The 18,473-nt window shown below is 45.1% G+C and overlaps 1 protein-coding gene and 1 pseudogene across 4 annotated transcripts in view; both read right to left on the bottom strand.

The window, feature by feature from the left end:
• Positions 1-18,473, bottom strand: part of KCNG3 (potassium voltage-gated channel modifier subfamily G member 3) — a 122,758-nt gene that overhangs the window by 21,432 nt on the left and 82,853 nt on the right. The window lies entirely within an intron of this gene.
• Positions 5,058-17,515, bottom strand: LOC149128130 (ferritin heavy chain pseudogene; annotated as a pseudogene). The gene is made up of 2 exons (XR_016229417.1): positions 16,356-17,515; positions 5,058-9,051 (listed from the first exon to the last, which is right to left on the bottom strand). The product of XR_016229417.1 is annotated as a ferritin heavy chain pseudogene (transcript).

Here is an 18,473-nt window from a genome sequence, read left to right as displayed (position 1 = left end):
CTCTAACTCTGCCTGTCAAAAAAAAATGGGGCTCCTGGCGCTGGCGCTGTGGTACAGTGGGTTAAGCTGCTGCTTGTGATGCAGACATCTTATAAGAGCACCAGTTCAAGTCCCAGCTTGTCGCCTCTGATCCAGCTCCCTGCCAATGCACCTGGAAAAGTATCAGAAGTTGGCCCAAGCACCTGGGCTACTGCCCCCCACAAGGGCGTTCAGAATGGAATTCCAGGGTCCTGGCTTCAGCCTGACTCAGCCCTGGCAGTCATAGCCATTTGGGGAACGAACCAACAGATAGAAGGTTTCTCTTTCTCCCTGTCTCTTCCTCCTTCTCTATTACTCTGCTTTTTAAATAAATAATTTTTTAATAAAAAGCAGGGCTCCTTCCTCTTCAATTCTTGTCTCCAGATGACTGATACATTATAGACCAAATGCCAAAGTCAATACCAGAATTTACCAAGAGAGAATTGACCCACGTATCTCAGAGTCCTCAGCCAGGTTAAAGATAGTCAAAGAATGAGGGAGTGGAGAGAGAAACTGTCGGGGATTTCATCGGAGACGAAGTGCTATGAGCAATCCCTGTCCCCTCACAGCCTAGGGGAGTAGCCATGCCTCGCCCTCCTCATCAGTCCGAGAGGCAGGACTGCTCTGACATGGCACGCGGAGCTTGGGTTATTTGTCCCTCCAGGTGATGGGTTCCATGGACCACGGTCTGACTGCTATTCTGGAAACTCCGAGGGAGCAGGCAGGAAAACACAGTGCTGAGAGGCAGAGCTGGGAGACGGCGGACATACCTGCATCCTCCCGCTCTGAGTTCATCGGGACAAAGGATGCACCAGCGTTTCTGTGGGCAAGGTGTGGGCGGTGTTGGTTGGCCTGTATGGCCGTGGTCCCGTCCAACAGCGCTAACTGGAGGAGCAAAGAGAACCCAGTAGCAAGGAGCCAGACGTGAAGCTCGCTTCCTCAGGGCTGCCAGGAGACACAAGCGGCCACCCACGGGAGAACACGTCTGCCAGGGAAAAGGACCTGTGGGAAGAGGTCCCTACCAGGAGACCAGCAAAGTGTCTGTAAGAGAAAATACCCTTTAAAGTCTCCACGCACAGGACCGGCGCCGTGGTGCAGGAGGTTAATCCTCCGCCTGCAGTGCCAGTATCCCATATGGGTGCCGGTTCTAGTCCCAGCTGCTCCTCTTCTGATCCAGCTCTGCTGTGGCCTGGGAAAGCAGTAGAAGATGGCCCAAGTCCTTGGGCCTCTGCACCCACATGGGAGACTGGGAAGAAGCACCTGGCTTCTGGCTTTGGATTGGCACAGCTCCAGCCATTGAGACCATTTGGGGGTTGAACCAACGGAAGGAAGACCTTTGTCTCTGTCTCTGTCTCTCTATCTCTCACTGTCATTAACTCTACCTGTCAAATAAATAAATAAAATAAAAAAGTCTGCCACGCACAAGTTCAAGGCTGTGATGAGTCCTTTCTATCCACTTACTACCTTTCCCTTCCTGCTCACAGGTATTAGAGAGTAAGAAACTGACCAGCAGACTCAAGTCTGGAGGGGCTGAGAGAACTCATGACAAAGAAACAAAACCACTAACCACCCCCTCCTTTCTCCCTGCAGGCAACACACCTAGAGCAGATCTAGGCTGAAGGAGAAAAGAAATTTAGACAGTCAATGAGACTCAGGTATTTTATTAGGATCTTGGGCGGATAATGTAATTTACAAGTTGAGGTTAAGCTTAATGCCTTAAAGTGACTAAAACTTTATTATGTATGGAAAAGTCTTGGACATGTCAAAGATTTTAATCTAGGAGCAGGAAAATACTAGTACACTGAAACTTTTTTTTTTTTCTTTTTAAACTTGAGAAGACAAAGAGACAGACAGATAAACAGAGCTCTCCTCTGCTGGCTGACTCTCTCCAAATACCTGAAACTATTAGGTCTGGGCTAGACCAAAGCCAGGAGCCAGGCACTCAGTCTAGGTCTCTCACATGGGTGGCAGGAGCCAACTACTCGAGCCATGGGTTGCTGCCTCCCACGGTCCCATTGGCAGAAAGGAGAAATCAGGAGCCGGAGCTGGGAACTAAACGCAGGCACTTTGATATGGGACACGGGTGCCTTAACTGGCATTTAACCACAAGGCCAAACGCCTGCCTCCCAAGCTGAAATGTTGAAAGGAAGCTGGGAACAAAAGAAGGAAAAAAGAAAAGGTTGTGTTTTGATTATTTCACTCTTGGTGCTTGTACAATATATTAAAATACACCTATTATAAATATTTCACTTCTCTTAGTCCATTACTTGTCTTTTGATTTAAAGATAGTAACTTTTGTTATACGTTTTACATTTTTTAAGATTTATTGGAGCCAGCATGTGGCACAGCGGGTTAAGCTACCTTACGCAATGCCAGCATCCCATATGGGTGCTGGTTTTGAGTCCCACCTGCTCCACTTCCTAACCAGCTCCCTACTAATGCACCAGGGAAAGCAGTGGAAGATGGTCCAAGTACTTAGGTCCGTGCCATCCATGTGGGAGACCCAGATGGAGTTCCAGGCTCCTGGCTTCAGCCTGGCCCAGTCCTGGCTGTCATGGCCATTTGGGGAGTAAATTGGTGGATGGACGATCTCTCTCTCTCTCTCTCTCTCTCTATCGTTTTGTCTCTGTAACTCTGCCTTTCAAATGAATAAATACTTATTTATTCTATCTACTGGTTCACCCCAAATGGCCACTATAGCCAGGACTGGACCAGATGGAAATCAGGAGCCCGAAACTTCACCTGGCTCTCCCCTGTGGGTGGCAGGAACTCAAGTTCCAAGACCAGACGAGATCAGGCACGTTCAGGGTGGTATGGCCATAGACCAGATAATTGAGCCATTATCTACTGCCTCCCAGGCTCATCAGCAGGAAGCTGGATCAGAAGTAGAGTAGCTGGGATTCAAACTGGCACTCTGATATGGGATGTGGGCATCCTAAGCCTGGTTGAAAACCTCCACAATGCTGGACCCTAGGTTTTACATGTTGATATCACATTGTTTTCTCTTCTTTGTCTGTTTGTGCAGTTTCTTTTTCATTTCATTTTAAAAATTTTGTTATACAAGTTTCATGTATCTCATATATACAGATTGCATGTATGTTTTCTAATGAGGTTATTTTAAAAGTTTTTTATTCTATTTGGTGGGTGTGGGGGGAATAGTATCCACAGATTCATCCCTCAAATGCCTACAACATTCCCCAGCTGGGGCCAAAGCTAAGATCCAGGAACTCCATCCAGACCTCACTTATGGGCACGGGAACCCAATTACTTGAGCTGTCACTGCTGTCTCCCCAGGTCTGCATTATAGGAAGCTGGAGTCAGAAGCTAGAATCCAGGTACTCAAAAATGGGATGCAGGCATCCTTACCAGCGTCTTCACTACTAGGCCAAGCCTGCCCCACTTTTTGTATATGCTTAAGGAATTATTGTGGCATAGCAAGTAAAGCTGCTGCCTACAACCCTGACATCCCATATGGAGACAGGAACTCAACACAGGTCTCCCATGTGGGTGTCAGGGACCCAAGTCCTTGAGCTACCACCTGCTGCCTGCCAGAGTATGCAATAGCAGGAAGCTGAAATCAGGAGCAGAGCCTGGCCTGGAACCCAGGCCCTCTGATATAGGATGGGAGTGCTCCAAGCTGTGTCTTAACCCCTGGTTCAAATACCCAGCCTCACATCTTTTAATTCCATTTCCCCACAAACTTTTTAAAGTACCCTAGTACAAATATTTTGCTTTTAATAATTATAGTTTTGTCTTTCGTGTTCAGATCTTTAGTTTATTTGGAATTTTATGTGTATGGTATAAGAATTTTTTATCTTTTTCTAAAAAATTGATTTTCTTACCACCACTTATGGAACATCTACCTGTCCTCCTTATTGGTGAGACAGACAATGCCTATAATATACCAAGATCTCATAATATTTGAGCTCTACATTTATGGGCTCTGTGTTCTATTCCACTGATCTATTTCTTTATTCTGTACCAATATCTGCCACTTCATTACAGACCAATAATACTTTGACTTACTCCTCTTCTTTTTCCGAATTGGGTTTGGATTGTCATAGCTACTATTTCCCATATGAAGTTAAGAAGTGTTTGTCCAAAGGCTACAAAAAATTACACTGGGAATTTTTGTTAGGGTCTCATTAAATTTGCACATTTTGAGATTATTGAATCTCCCATAAACACAGTGTAGTCAGTTCTTATGTGGCCTTAAGGGTATTTTTATAGTTTTTAAATAGCAGTTTGTTTTATTTCTAAGTACTTATATGCCTTGCTAGTGTGAATGTTCTCTCTCATTGGTTTCTCTCGTTTTGTGTATGTTCTCATTGGTTAGTTCTCATTTAAAGAAATGTTTTTGGTTTCTTCATGTTGAGCTTGAATCAATCTACCTCGTACAATAACCTTACCAGTTTGACTATTTTCCTGGTTTCCTGGGTTTTCTCATACTCTTGTGTGACTGGGCCCACTGGCATCAGTAACCATTACGGCATCCTGCCGTGTTCCTGGCAAGGGTGGAGATGCTCCCAGAGTTGAACCCTCGAGAATGATGTCCTTCAGCAAGTTAAGAAGAGTCTTTGATTCCCAGTTTGCCAAGAACTTTGATCATGGATTAGTGCTGAGTTTTGCTGAATGCCTTTTCTGGATCTATTTAAATCATATGGTGTTTTTCCTTCAATCTGTTAATGTAGTGAATTAATTAGATTAATATACTTTCTAATGTTATCCTGAGATAAACCCTGCATAGTCATGATGATTTTTTAAATTCAACACTGGATTTAATGGGCTAATGATTTAATTAGAATTTTTTGCATCTGTGTTCTTTTCTTTTTATTAATATTTCATTTATTTTATTTCAAAGGCAGAGTTATAGAGAGAGGGAGAGCCAGATCTTCCATCCAATGAAGCCAGGAACTTCATCCAGGCCTCCCAAGTGGATGGCAGGGGATCAGGTACCTGAGCCACCCTCTGCTGCTTTCCCATGCCAATTAGTAGAGAGTTGGATCAGAACTGGAGCCGCCAGGACTCGAACTGGCACTCACATGGGTTGCCAGTGTCACAGACAGCAGTTTTACCTGCTACACCACAACATAGGCTCCTGTATTTGTGTTTTTAAATTGGACTTGAATTTTCTTTTTTTAAAAGATTTATTTATTTGTTTATTTGAAAGTTAGAGTTGCACAGAGAGAGAAGGAGAGGCAGAGAGAGAGAGGCAGAAAGAGAGAGAGAGAGAGGTCTTCCATTTGCTGGCTCACTCCCCAATTGGTCACAACAGCCAGAGCTGTGCCAATCCTTAGCCAGGGGCCAGGAGCTTCTTCCGGGTCTCCCATATGGGTGCAGGGGCTCAAGGACTTGGGCCATCTTCCACTGCTTTCCCAGGCAACAGCAGAGAGCTGTATCAGAAGTGGAGCAGCTGGGACTCAAACTGGTGCCCATATGGGATGCCAGCACGGCAGGCAACAGCTCTACCCACTATGCCCTAGCGACAGCCCCTGAATTTTCTTTTGTTGTACTCTCTTTATCCAGTTTTGGTATCAAGGTATATACTAGCTTCAGAAAAACAAGTTGAGTAACCGTTTCTATTTTTTTTTTTTTCCTGAAACAATTTGTATGACCCCAGGGTTATCTCTTTTTTGGGAAACTGGGCCACAAAACTGTCTAGGCCTGGTAGCCTCTGCATGGTGGGTGGGGGAGGGAAGACAGCTTCAACTATCTTAACTATTCAGTTTTTTTTTTTTTAATTTTTAAAGCTTTTATGACATTTTAGCATTTGGAGAGAAACTTTTACAGCAAGAGTAGAAAGGCAGATTTGGAATCATGCATTTGAGCAAGTGGAGGAGCCTAACAGGAAGTGGGCCTTCGGGGCAGTCCATTCTGGATCCAGAGCTGGCTGAGGGAGTGGCGGGCCGCTGTCCTGCCTTAACTATTCAGTTTGTTTTATTAATCTGTTCTGTTTTTCATTGCTGTTGGATCCATTTTAGTAATTCATGTTTTTCTGGGAAATTATCCATTCTGCTAAGTTTTCAAGTTTATTGGCACAGAACTGGCGGGAGTACTCTTTCATCCCTTGTCTGAACACAGGGAGCAGGGTCCCCTGTTCTAACACAGGGAACTGGATGCTTACAGAAGTGTTGAAAGTGCTGCAAGAGTGAGCTGCAGAACGAGTCCCAGAACACTCAAGAACTGACCGTCCAGGGAGCTGCCACTGAGGACACCATCAGGAAAGTAGAGAACCAGACAACGCCATCAAGACAACTGAGGTCAAGGACACACTGCCATGGCGACGACTCAACCTGCCTCGACTCTGACCAGCTGTGACTGGAGGTGACTGCTGAGCCAGCTGCTGCCTCGGCCACAGACACCCTCCAACACCCTCAACCCGGATGCAGGACTGAGATCCACAACCTTGTTTGGAAGCAAAAGTCAATGGCAGCTGTGGGATTAGCGCCACTGCTTCCCTTCTGCCAAACAAGCCTCATGCAAGTGCTGCTAATAACAAACACCCAACACTTATCCAGAAATCTAGCTGAAACTCTGTTTCAGGCATCCTAGTCTCCGTGGTCAGGAAGACATCCTCAGAGAAGCTGGAAACAACAACCAAGTGCCAGTCAACCCCATGTAATACACGTCCTCGTGACTTCCAAACACCCCCACTGCACACACAGCTGCGTGCATCCCATAGTCCTGCTATGAGTACTGTGCATCTCGCCTCCTCCCCTTCTCTCAATCCATTCTGCCAGGAATCTATTTTGTCTTTTGAAAAACCTGCTTTTGGAGCTGGCATTGTGGTGTACCAGGTTAAGTCACCAGTAAATGGCAATCCCAAATAGGCACTGGTTCATGTCCTGGCTGCTCCACTTCTGATCCCTGCTCCACTTCTGATTCCCTGCTGAAGTACCTTGGAAAGCAGTGGAAGATGGCCTAGGTGCTGGGGCCCCTGCACCCACATGGGAGACCCAGAAGAAGATCCTGGCTCCTGGCTTCGGATCAGCCCAGCTCCAGCTGGGGAGTTAACCATAACTGGTCATTTGGGAGTTAACCGATAGATGGATGATTCTCTCTGCCTCTGCCTCTCCTTTACTGTAATTCTGCTTTACAAATAAAATGAAAAAAAAATTTTTTTTAAGATTTATTTATGGGGCCGGCGCTGTGGTGCAGCGGGTTAAAGCCCTGGCCTCAGTGCCAGCATCCCAGTTTGAGTCCCAGCTGCTCCATTTCCGATCCAGCTCTCTTCTATGGCCTGGGAAAGCAGAAGAAGATGGCACAAGTCCTTGGGCCCCTGCACCCACGTGGGAGACCTGGAAGAAGCTTCTGCTCCTGACTTCGGATCAACTCAGCTCTAGCTGTTGCAGCCAATTGGGGAGTGAACCAGCAGATGGAAGATCTCTCTGTCTCTACCTCTCTGTAACTCTTTCAAATAAATAAAAATTTTAAAAAAATTTATTTATTTGAAAGTCAGAATTACAAAGAGGGGTCAGGAAGAGGATGAGAGCCAGGACTTTCACTTTATTGTTGGTTCTTAATTTTATGGCACTGTGATGAGAAATACTCTATATGATATAATTTCTTTAGCATTTGTGATTAACTCTTAAAGACATTTCTGTGTGCTTGACAAGAATTCATATTTTATGTTTGTTGAATGCATGCTTATAAATAATCTACTTGACCAAGCTTATTACCTCATATGTTCAAATTATTGATATCATTATTTTAATCTGTTAGATCTTTTTGAATTAAAAATGTTTTCCATGGGGGCCGGCACTGTGGCATAGCGGGTAAAGCTGCTGCCTGCAGTGCCAGCATCCCATATGGGTGCCAGTTCGAGTCCTAGCTGCTCCGCTTCCTATCCAGCTCTCTGCAATGGCCTGGGAAAGCAGTAGAGGATGGCCCAAGTTCTTGGGCCTCTGCAACCATATGGGAAGACCTGGAAGAATCTCCTGGCTTTGGATTGGCATGGCTCCGGCCATGTTGCGGCCAACTGGGGAGCGAAACAGTGGATGGAAGACCTCTCTCCCTCTCTCTTCCTCTCCTTCTCTGTGTAACTCTGACTTTCAAATAAATAAATAACTTTAAAAAAAAAAATGTTCTCCAAATCTTTTAAAATAGTTAATACATTCATATAGTTAAAAAAATTTTTCAGGGGCTGGTTTTTTTTTTTTTTCTTTTTTAAGATTTATTTATTTGAAAGACAGAGAGTCACAGGGAGAAAGAGAGAGAGAGAAAGACTTCCATCTTTCCATCTGCTGGTTCACTCTCCAGATGGCAGCAACGACTGGACCTTAGCCAATCCGAAACCAGGAACCAGGAGCTTCTTGTGGGTCTCCCACGCAGGTGCAGGGCCCCAAGGACTTGGGCCATCTTCTACTGCTTTCCCAGGCTATAGCAGAGAGCTGGATGGGAAGTTGTGCAGCCAGGACTTGAACTGGCACCCATATGGGATGCTGGCACTGCAGGCGGAGGCTTTACGTGCTACACCACAGCACCAGCCCCAGGGTACTGGTATTTAGCACAGTAATTAAGACGCCACTGGGCTGCCTGTAACTTCTATCAGTTGGATTCAAGTCCCAGTTCCACTTGCAGTTCCAGCTTCCTGCAACAGATGAAGGCTCAGGCTCTTGGATCCTGCCACCGCATGGGAGACCTGACTTCAGCTTGGCCCATCCGTGGCTACTGCAGGCATTTTGGGAGTGAATCCTGTCTCTATATCTTCGCTATTCAAATAATGAAAATAAATACATAGATATTGTCTAAATTTTTGGAAATTATACAGTGAAAAGGTTTGCCTCCCCACCACCATCTCCCACCCACCTGGAGCAGCTCACATCCAGGAAACCTCCTATATTACTCTTTTCATTACCTGAACTAAAATCCCGGAGAAGAACTTCTTTGGGAAAGAAAGGGTTTATGTCAGCTCCCAGTTTGGAGATTACAGTTCAGAACCAGGTGGCCGACAGTCCAGTGTCTGTGGAGGCCGGTCATGGTGGATGTGCGGGTCTGATCACATGGTGATCCAGGAAGCAGAGAGGTCCTAGGCTGAACGTGAACTCAAATAATAATTATTTCAGGAGAATCTCTTTCTGAGGGCATGCCCCAAATGGCCTAACCACCTCCCACCAGACTCACCTCCTGGTCCCTACTCTTAACCAATGAACCATTAACATCAAGATATCGGGATTTAAACATTTGCATGAGTTTTGGGGAGACAAATCCTACTCAATCCATACACTTCCTAAATTTTTATCTGTCCACTGAATGCAAATGTAATAAAATCTATCCATCCTGTATAAAATTTATTTGATTGTATCATAACTGGCATTTGCCTTCTGCACTTCCAAATCTCCTAAGTGTATATACTCACTGCTGCCATTATATTAAGCTTGCAATGATGCAATCGCATAACTAATCCAATTAAATGTTTACACTCCACCTATAACTCTTGGTGGGCTTTTCTATTTAGTCAAATAGAAATCTATATATATTTATTCTCATTTCCCTGCCATGCAAAAGGTGGAATACTATACATGTTAATGGGCACCATTAGCTTTCTTCACTCAATAACATTTTTTGGAGATCTGGCCATATTATGATAACAGCTTTTTCATTTGTTTTTATGGGTACCTAGTATTCCATTGTTGGATGTATAATAAGCTATTTAATCTTCTCTATTATAAAGCAGTGCACAACAAATAACTTTCTACATACATCAATTCACACTTGTGGGTATATCTGTGGGATAAATTCTCAGAAGTGATATTGCTTGGTCAAAGGATATATGCATTTGTAATTCTGACAAAAATTGAAGAGTCTATAAAATTGAACCAGTCTATACTCCCACCCTGTTTCTCCCAAAGCTTCATGCAAAGGGTGTATTTTAAACTTTTGAATTTTTGACAATTTGATAGATGAAAAATGCTATCTCAGTCTATATTTAATTTCCATTTCACTTATTCTGAATTTTTGGCATATTTTCAAGTATTTAAGGGAATTAGTATTTTCTATGTGAACTGTCCCTTCATACCTCTTGCTCATTTTTCTGTTTGATTATTATCAATTACTATGAGGCCTTATAAATAGTAGAGGGACTGGATGTTAAGTTGCAAGTATCTCGGGTTTTTAGTTTTTCACTCAGCTTTTGACTTGCTTGGCTAATGATGGCTTCTTTCTTTTCCTTTGCTATGCAGAACTTTCTATTCAAAGTTGTAAGTGTCCCTTTATGCCATGGTTATGAAGGAATTCTGTTTCCTTCTAAAATCTTTATAGGTTTATGCTGTACTTTTAACTGTAACCTTTAGCCATTTGGAATTTCTGTAGTGCATGTTTTGTGGCAAAAAGCCATTCCACTCCCCCACCCTCACCCCCAGATGGCTTCCTGTTTCAGGATACCTTTGAATAGTTTATTTTTTTTCCACGGATTTGAGATTGTCCTTTTAACTCTTAAATATCTTATATACTTAGGATTTTTAGAGGCTGGGGCTGTGGCATAGTAGGCTAAGCCTCCTCCTACAGTGCCAGCATCACATATGGGCACCAGTTTGTGTCCTGGCTGCTCCACTTCTAATCCAGCTCCCTGCTAATGAACTTGGGAAAGCAGAAGATGGCTAAGTGCTTGGGCCCCTGCACCCACGTGGGAGACCCAGAAGAAGCTCCTGGCTTTTGGCTTCAGATCAGCTTAGCTCTGGCCTGTGTAGCCATTTGGGGAGTGAACCAGTGGATGGAGGACCTTTCTCTCTCTCCCTCTGACTAAAACTCTACCTCTCAAATAAATAAATATTTTTTAAAAGATTTTATTTATTTATTTGAAAGTGAGAGTTACACAGAGAGAGAAGTAAAGGCAGAGAGAGAGAGAGAGAGAGAGAGAGAGAGAGAGAGAGAGAAAGAGGTCTTCCATCCACTGATTCACTCTCCAACTGGTCTCAACAGCTGGAGCTGTGCCAATCTGAAGCCAAGAGCCAGGAGCTTCTTCCAGGTCTCCCACATGGGTGCAGGGGCCCAAGAACTTGGACCATTCTCTACTGCTTTCCCAGGCCACAGCAAAGAGTGGGATCAGAAGAGGAGCAGCCAGGACTCAAACCAATGCCCATATGGGATGCTGGCACTGCAGATGGCAGCTTTACCCACTATGCCACAATGCTGGTCCCAATAAATAAAACCTTTTAAAAAAAATTAAAGAGGGCTGGTGCCGTGGCTCACTTGGCTAATCCTCTGCCTGTGGCGCTGGCACCCCGGGTTCTAGTCCCAGTTGGGGCACCGGGTACTAGTCGCGGTTGCTCCTCTTCCAGTCCAGCTCTCTGCTGTGGCCTGAGAGGGCAGTGGAGGATGGCCCAAGTGCTTGGGCCCTGTGCCTGCATGGGAGACCAGGAGGAAGCACCTGGTTCCTGGCTTTGGATCGGTACAATGCCAGCAGTAGCGGCCATTAGGGGTGTGAACCAATGGAGGGAAGACCTTTCTCTCTGTCTCTCTATAACTCTCTCTTTCTGTCTCTCTCACTGTCTAACTCTGCCTGTCAAAAAATTTTTTAAAAAATTTAAAAAATTAAAGATTTTAAAAAATTTTTCTACTCCACTTTATGATTTGTGTTGACTCATTCATCAGTACTCCACAGTTTTCACTTTTGAGAGTCTGTGTGTTCTAAGATCTTTAGTGCTAATTCCCCTTCACTGATCTACAGTTTCAATTTCCCTCCTTGTTCCTGTTTATTTTCTCTTATGAATATTAGAATTAGTATGTAAGTACTAAAGAAGTTCTAAAGAAGCAAGCATTTTTCTTGCTCCTCCATTCCATGCATTTCAACTACTTGTGCTAAGAAACCTGTTATTCTGATTGTCATTCCTTTGTAGATAATGTCTTTCCCCCTTAATAACTTTTTTTATTATTATTATTTTTATTTTTTGACAGGCAGAGTGGACAGTGAGAGAGAGAGACAGAGAGAAAGGTCTTCTTTTGCCGTTGGTTCACCCTCCAATGGCCGCCGCGCCCAGTGCACTGCGGCCGGCACACCGCGCTGATCCGATGGCAGGAGCCAGGTGCTTATCCTGGTCTCCCATGGGTTGCAGGGCCCAAGTACTTGGGCCATCCTCCACTGCACTTCCCTGGCCACAGCAGAGAGCTGGCCTGGAAGAGGGGCAACCGGGACAGAATCCGGTGCCCCGACTGGGACTAGAACCCGGTGTGCCGGTGCCGCAAGGTGGAGGATTAGCCTATTGAGCCGCGGAGCCGGCCCCCCCTTAATAACTTTTAAGATTATTCTCTTTATTCCTAATGTTTCATCATTTCACTGCAAAGTTATAAATGCAGTTTTGTTTTTTTTGTCATCTGCCTCGGCATTCAGCATTACAACCTGATAATTTGTGTCATTTCCCTTCCTTGGAAAGTACGAAGTGATTCTGTCTTCCAGTATTGCCGTCTTTTCTTTTCATATTATTCCCCTCTGGGGATGCTAGCTCATGGGCTAAAGCTTCTCAAGCTGTCCTCCACTCCCTTAACTGATTGACTGACTTTCTGCTCTGGACTTTTTTTTTTTTTTTTTTTACAGGCAGTTAGTCAGAGAGAGAAACTGAGAGAAAGGTCTTCCTTTTCCGTTGGTTCACCCCCCAATGGCTGCTGCGGCCAGCGCACCACGCCGATCTGAAGGCAGGAGCCAGGTGCTTATCCTGGTCTCCCATGTGGGTGCAGGGCCCAAGCACTTGGGCCATCCTCCACTGCACTCCCGGGCCACAGCAGAGAGCTGGACAGGAAGAGGGGCAACCAGGACAGAATCCAGCGCCCTGACCTGGACTAGAACCTGGCGTGCCGGCGCAGCAGGCGGAGGATTAGCCTAGTGAGCTGTGGCATCGGCCTGCTCTGTACTCTTAAGACTACTCCTCAGTCTATCTTCCAAATTACAAAGTCTCTCTTTAAGTCTGGCCAACTTAGCAGTAACTTTTTTTCACATCTAGCTGTTCTTATTTCATTGTTCCCTGATCTTAACTTCACTGATACCAGTCTCTGTTATATGAGGAGTCTTCAAAAAGTTCACGGAAAGAGTGTATTACCAAAAAAAAAAAAAAAAAGCAGCAACAATTTCAAACTTTTGTTGCACTAAAATAAATCTGTGTTGCCTTTTTATATCTGAACAGAAATTACAAAGACAGGGCATCAGTCTGAAAAGGGTCCCTATCAAAGAACTATGAATTCTGCTAAAATGGAAGTGAGAACAAACATCAAATTGATGGTGAAGACTGAGTGGAAGAATGGTGAAATCCCTGATGCTTTACGAGATGTTTAGGGGACAATGCACCACAGGAAGCAGCGGTTTACAAACAGACAACTTGTTATAAGAAGAAACTAGATGATGGCAAAGATGAAGCCCATGGTGGTAAGCCATCCACAGTGAATTATGGGGGGAAAGTCAACCTTGTCTGTATCCTAACAGAAGAGGACTAACAATTAGCAGCAGAAACAATAGCCAACACTATAGACATAGTGATTGATTCAGCTTGTACAATTCTAACTGAAAAATTAAAGTGAAGTAAATTTCTACTCAATGTGTGTCCTCAGATCAGCTGCAGAAAAGAGCAGTTTTCAACAGAAATTTGAAATGAGCGGGACAAAGACACTGCAGCATTTCTTCAGAGAACTGTAATAGGAGATGAAGCATGACTTAACCAATACAACTCTGAAGACAATGCACAATCAAAGCAATGGCTACCAAGATGTGGAACTGGTCCAGTTACAGTAAAAGAGGACTAGTCAAATGTAAAAGTCATGGTAACAGCTTTTAGGGATGCTCAAGACATTTGGCTTGTTGATTTTCTGGAAGGCCAAAGAAAATGACACCTGCTTATTAGAACAGTGTTTTGAAAAAGTTAATCAAAGCTTTAGCGGAAAAACAATCAGGAGGGGCCAGTGCTATAGCATAGTGGGTAAACCTGTGGCGCTGGCATCCCATATGGGCTCTGGTTGAAGTCTTGGCTGCTCCAGTTTTTTTTTTTTTTTTTAACCTGACAGGTAGAGTTATAGACAGTGAGAGAGAGACAGAAAGGTCTTCCTTCCATTGGTTTACCCCCCAAATGGCAGCGGTGCTGCGCCGATCCAAAGCCAGGAGCCAGGAGCTTCTTCCTGTTCTCCCATGCGGGTGCAGGGGACCAAGCATTTGGGCCATCCTCCACAGTCCTCCTGAATTGAAGACTTCTTTATAGTTAAAACATCAAAAAAAAATCTATGTTTTTAAAAATAAACATGGAGTAAATTAACATTACCTATCTTCACCCTATTGTACAATATAAACCCAGGAATTCTTACTCCTATCTAGCTATAACATAGTATCTGTCAATCAATCTTTCCCAGTCTTTGCCTTCATATTTTCCACCTCACATTAGAAGGTGGCCCAAGTACCTGGGCCCTCGTACCGATGTGCGAGACTCAAAAGAAGTTCCTGGATGAGCTCAGCTCTGGCTGTTGTGGCCATTTGGGGAAATGAACCAGCAGATGGGAGATCTTTTCTGTCTCTCCCTCTCTGTAACTCTGCCTTTCAACTAAATAAAAAAGGAAGAAAGGAAGGAAGGGAGGAGGGGAGGAAAGGAGGAAAGGAGGGAAGGAGGGAGGGAGGAAGGGAGGAAGGGAGGAAGGGAGGAAGGGAGGAAGGGAGGAAGGGAGGAAGGGAGGAAGGGAGAGAGAACCAGGGAAGCTTCCCCAGAGTCCCTCTCCTCCACAATGCTCCTGCTCATTCCTCTCATCAACATGGGCCATCTCATTAGTCTCAGTGGAAAACCATTAGGCATTACAGCCCAATTTGGTTCTAACTTCCATTTGTTTCCTGATATTAAAAAAATCTTCAAAGGGCACCCTTTATCTACAGTTAATGAGGTAAAAAGCCTGCCCTGACACAACCCTAGGATCCTCAGTTCCTTACTGATGGTGTAAACGGCTGGAATTAAAATGTCTCAAGCCTGAGGAGGTTATGTTGAGAAATAATGTCTATCTTTTTTACTTTTATTTTCTAATTCCATGTTCCATTTTCCCACAAACTTTTTGAAGTTCCCTCATTAAAAATTTTGAACATTTTTTTAAAAGTCTTTTGAGCTGGCTTTTTATTTCTATTTCTTGATATAAATTCTCCTATTCATTACCTTAATAACACAATGTAGGGTGAGATTTTAAGGGCCAGACTTCCTCAAGTGTTCAGTAACTTATGTCAGAGGGCTGATCTGGGGAATTTTTAACTTGCTTGTGCCTTTTCCTGTAAAATGTCTCCTCTGAAGCTGTGAACCAGCCTGTGCAGGTGCTAGGGCCTCTCCTCCAGCTCCGTCTGGCCGCAGGGCAATGCCAACATCCCATTTGGGTGCCAGTTCAAGTTCCAGCTGCCCCACTTACAATCCTACTCCTTGCTAATGGGCCTGGGAAAGCATCAGAGGATGGCCCAAGTGCTATCGCCCCTGCACCCATGTGGGAGACCAAGATGAAGTTCCTAGATCCTGGCGTGGCCCAGCCCTGGCCATTGCAGTCATTTGGGAGTGAACCAGGGGATGAAAGATCTCTCCTTCTAACTCTTTATTTATATATAAATATATACAGTCTTTATATATATAAATATATATAATTTTATATATACAAAAATTATATATATATATAAAATTATACAGGTAGAGTTATAGACAGTGAAAGAGAGTGAGAGCGAGAGAGAGAGAAAGGTCTTCCTTCCATTGGTTCACCCCCCAAATGGCCACTACAGCCGTTGCGCTGTGGCCCGCGCGCTGCACCGATCTGAAGCCAGGAGCCAGGAGCTTCTTCCTGGCCTCCCATGCGGGTGTGGGGCCCAAGCACTCGGGCCATGCTCCACTGCTCTCCCGGGCCACAGCAGAGAGCTGGACTGGAAGAGGAGCAACCAGAACTAGAACCCGGCACCCATATGGGATGCTGGCACCACAGGCGGAGGATTAACCAAGTGAACCACGGCACCGGCCCCTCCTTCTAACTCTTCTAAATAAGTAAATACATCTTTAAAAAATGTATATTTTTAAAAGATTTGGAGTTATTGCTGCATAACTTAGTCCAAAATGACTGATACAAACTACGAGCTATCAAATCTAACTACATTTTTATCATATATCATTTCTAGCTGTTTAATGTATAATAGAAAATTATTTACTGTGCTTTTCCTTGTTATTGTTGTAACATACTACATCAATTTTAAACATTTTGTGTGAAAATATGAGTGGCATTAAGTACATTCACAATGTTGTATAACTATGTCCACTATACATTTCTAGAACTTTCCCCAACAGTCCAAATAAACTCTGTACCCATCACACAGTAATGCCCCACCCCCCTCAACATAAGTGGAATCATACAATATTTACCTTTGCAACTAAAATATCCTCTTGGGGGCCAGTGTTCTGGTGCAGCAAGTTAAGCCACCGCTTACGATGCCGACATCCCATACTGGAGTGCTGGTTTATATCTTGGCTGCTCCACTTCTTTTCTTGGGGGGATACCAAATTTCTTAAAGGAATGGTACAAATAAAGTATGCAAGTGGATATTTTGGTACAACGTATAGAAAAGGTAAAGGTAGCCCCAACATGCACGCACGGCCTCAGTGCACAGCCAGGGAAACTGCACCCTGGCTATGGAGACGTTAGCCTAAGGCTTTAAGCTCTCATTATCACTGTGTCCCAGGGTGTGCCTGTGTGAGATGCTCTGCTGTGCCAGATGCAGGGGCTCCCATCTTGCACCAGTTGGTTACGTGGTCACCCAATTCTTTGATGGGCTTCCCCCGCTCACTCAGGTAATGAGTCTCAATGAAGTCACACAAATGCGGGTCATTTTTGTCAGCGGCCAATTTGTACAGTTCCAGTAATGACTCACACTGTTTTCCAAGTGCAACGCACACTCCATTGCATTTCGCCCGCTTTTCCAGTCATCACAGTCTGATTTCCTGATGTCCTAAAGGCAGATGCGGACCCTCACGGGTTCTGCAGCTTCATCGGTTTCTCAGCGTGTTCCCTCTGCTGAGACTTGTGGAGAAAGTATTTGGCAAAGTTCTTCAAGGCATATCATCACGATCAAAGTAGTAAGACACAGATACAAGCAGCGTAGAGCTCCAGGTTGGTCTGGCTGCTGATGGCGGCCTCCAAGTCCTGGTGCACCTGAGAAGGGGACATGGTCGTCATGGCAAGTGGGTGAGAGGTGGCAAGGGCCTGGGGCGGTCCGAGGGCTGGCTCTGAGTGGCCGGCTGGGGCGGGGGTCGAGCACCGGTTCAGTCCAAGTAGTGTTGAACCAGGCAACCTCAGTGACCGGCTGCTCTACTTTCTGATCCAGCTTCCTGCAAGTGTGTCTGGGAAGGTAGCAAAAGACAGCCCAGGGACCTGGGCCCCTCCCTATCACCCACGTGGAAGGCCAGGATGGAGTTCCTGGCTCCTTGCTTTGGCTTGACCCAGGCCTGGCTGTTGTGGCCAGTTGGGGAGTGAACCAGAGGATAGAAGCTCTCTTGTTCTCTCTCTCTCTTCCTCTCTCTCTCATTCTGCCCTTCATGAACAAATCTTTTTTTTTTTTTTTTTTGGACAGGCAGAGTGGACAGTGAGAGAGAGAGAGAGAGAAAGGTCTTCCTTTGCCGTTGGTTCACCCTCCAATGGCCGCCGCAGCCAGTGCGCTGCGGCCGGCGCACTGCGCTGATCCGATGGCAGGAGCCAGGTACTTATCCTGGTCTCCCATGGGGTGCAGGGCCCAAGCACTTGGGCCATCCTCCACTGCACTCCCTGGCCACAGCAGAGAGCTGGCCTGGAAGAGGGGTAACCGGGACAGAATCCGGCGCCCCGACCGGGACTAGAACCCGGTGTGCCGGCGCCGCTAGGCGGAGGATTAGCCTAGTGAGCCGCGGCGCCGGCCATGAACAAATCTTTTTAAAAACTCCTTTCAGGGACTGGTACTTGCACTAGCCGTTAAGATGCTGGCTAAGACACTGTACCCCGTGTGGAGATACCCAGCCTGATCACTGGGCTCTGGCTCCTGACTCCAGCGTCCTGCTGATGCAGATGCTGAGGCAGGGTGATGGCTCAATAAGTGGTTCCCTGGCACTCCTGTGGGAGACCTGGTTTGAGGCCTTGGCCCAGCCATGGCCGTTACAGGCATTCGGGGAGTGAACTGGCAGATGGAAGTCCTCCCCGCAAAGGAATTTCTAAGTATCTACAGAATTTTCTTTGACATTTGGTTTATTTGACTTAGCATGTTTTGAAGGTTCACCCATGTTGTAGCAAGTATCAGAATTCTATTCCCTTTAAAGGTCAAATAATGTTCCATCAAATGTGTGACCCACATTTTGTTTATTCATCTGTTGATAGACATGAGGGCTGTTTCCATATTTCTGCTAATGTCACCTTTGCTTTCTTGATCTATAAGTAGCTGAAAAAGATCTAGAATTATACAACCAACTGCTTGTGTTGGATTCTATTTAGAATAATGAAAACATTTACTCTTCATT

Source organism: Oryctolagus cuniculus, chromosome 2 (assembly GCF_051225735.1).
Source record: "Oryctolagus cuniculus isolate XC-2025 breed Fujian yellow rabbit chromosome 2, ASM5122573v1, whole genome shotgun sequence".
In the NCBI taxonomy this organism is placed as follows: domain Eukaryota; kingdom Metazoa; phylum Chordata; class Mammalia; order Lagomorpha; family Leporidae; genus Oryctolagus; species Oryctolagus cuniculus.
This window is presented reverse-complemented; position numbering and strand designations above follow the sequence as displayed.